Here is a 2,500-nt window from a genome sequence, read left to right on the forward strand (position 1 = left end):
TATATATTTATATATATATATATATATGATATATAGATATATATAGATTATATATATAGTATATTATAATATCTATATATATATCTATATATATTGGAATATTTTGGTAGAATTCTTTCTTTTGAACATATTTTGATAAAAATAACTGCTACTCAGGCATTGACGAGCTTTTTGATGCATCGTTCTAGTTTCCGGGCCTTTGACTTTGCGTCATCGCTTAGATTAAAGATGGTTCGCACAAAATTACTCACATATTCATCACTCCTTCCATTCTAACGTTTCGAGATCTTATCTCATCTTCGGAGAAGACTATATTCACAAGAAAGAAGTTTTGAGTTTTAAGGGATGAAAAATTGTACACTACTGTTGGAAAACATCTTTTGGTATGGAAAACATAAATGAAGCATAACTAATTGAAGTAAGACGGATCGCTATTTTCATCTTCATACATGTCAGAAACACTCATAATGGGAACATCACGAAGACATGATTGTGACAATAGTGTTTCCATTGTGTCTTCGTGATGTTCCCATTATGAGTGTTTCTTGCATGTATGAAGATGAAAATAGCAATCCGTCTTACTTCAATTAGTTATGCTTCATTTATGTTCTCCGTACCAAAAGATGTTTTCCAACAGTAGTGCACAATTTTTCATCCTTTAAAACTCAAAACTTATTTCTTGTGCAATTAAGTCTTCTCTGAAGATGAGATAAGATCTTGAAACGTTAGAATGGAAGGGGTGATGAATATATGAGCAATTTTGTGCGAACCATCTTTAATCTAAGCGATGACGCAAAGTCAAGGGCCCGGAAACTAGAACGATGCATCAAAAAGCTCGCCAATGCTGAGTCAGCAGTTATTTTTAATCAAACATGTATCAAATATATATATATATATATATATATATATATATATATATATATGTACGAAATTGCCTAGAACTTAGAGGCATGAACACTTACTTACATATTGAATGTACGACCGAGACTGCCCTGGCTTTTACCCGCGAAAAGAAGACAGAGCGCTCGGAGTAGCAGAGATCATCTACATAAATCCAGTAAGTAATCTGAGATCAGCCAGCTTACTTTTCGGCATCGACTGAAAGATGATGGTTGTGGTGGCGACGGTTCCACTGAATAGTCAGGGGACGCTACCATAAATTCGCTTAATTTTTATTAATGCAATAATGCACGGCTACACTTAAATTTCGCCGGGAACGAGTGCCTCTTTATCCGAATCCTCCACCCAATCTGGCCATTGACTCGACGACCGCAAGCAAGGTTGCTTTGACAAAATCACCACCACTCGCATCGGATCAATTTGCTCTGAGCACTCTGGGGCCACTTCCACCTTCCTCGGGCTTTGTCATAAAGTTAATGAGAAATGCTGCGTCGCGAACGATCGGGATTGATGCCGAGATTGAATATCTTTATAAAACACCCGTGTGTGCGATAGGAAGATCGAACAATCCAACGATACCACGATTCACCGAGATATGCAGAGCCTAATGCAATATCACCTCGGCTGGATTTTTCTCCGTACCGTTCGCATCCAATCACCATAAGCCCAGGCCGTGTCGATTGCCTTTACGGCCTTCACTCCATGACGCAGATTTGGAATGGTCGGCACCGTCGGCTCCGTCGTGGATGTTCATTAAGCTGCCTTCCGCCGTGCCCCGTTCGGAACGTGACAATGATGCGGGGCACCGCTATAGAGATTACCCAGCGCGTTCCCCGCCCGTCATCGGAGATTTTGTTAACGAATAGTCTAGGCAGGTCGTCCGACAGCTGCTCTACGGCTTGAACCTGATCGGATCGACTCGCGTGGATTCACAGAGGACCGCGGGTGGGGTCGTGGGGACACCCCACTGCAGCGGACACCCTCGCAAGAGCACGTGAGGCACGGAGAGTCACTTCAATCGGGAACCCTGCACATCGCTTCGCGGTTAACGAGACCACTGGCTTCCCCTGCGAAGCACTTGCATAGCTGAGATGGTGCTGGCAAGTCCCCAGACGAATGATAAGACCACGGAGATAGATTACAAAGAAGAAGGAGGTGTGTCACTTGCGTATCAATAGAAGACAAGGCGTCTTAGTGGTTGATGCAAAGTAGGCAAGAAGGGACATGGTGTCTCTAGATCCGGGATAGTTCACTGGGTTATCCAATAGCTTTTCATGAGGTGATCTTGCTTATTTTTGCAGATATTTCATGGCAAAAACTTTCACGAAATGTTACATGCAGGCCCACTGGATGTTGGACAGATTCTGATCATTGCAGATGTCTTCGCTATTCTGTTCATACAGTGACCTTGGACTGAAGCTGCTCCTGCCGCGATTTGTTCGTCATCCCCGCAGACCAGTGTAACATGCATATGCAGCTATAGTGCCTTGTACTCAGGAGGCCGGTTGGAAACCCTTCTTTCGGTTCGGGGTCACTTTAATCCCCTGAAACCCTCCAAAACTTAGAAAGTCAGAGGTACCTTGCAGTCAAGGTTGACTTG

Source organism: Pollicipes pollicipes, unplaced genomic scaffold (assembly GCF_011947565.3).
Source record: "Pollicipes pollicipes isolate AB1234 unplaced genomic scaffold, Ppol_2.1 Scaffold_4881;HRSCAF=5763_pilon_pilon_pilon, whole genome shotgun sequence".
NCBI classification, from domain to species: Eukaryota; Metazoa; Arthropoda; class Thecostraca; order Pollicipedomorpha; family Pollicipedidae; genus Pollicipes; species Pollicipes pollicipes.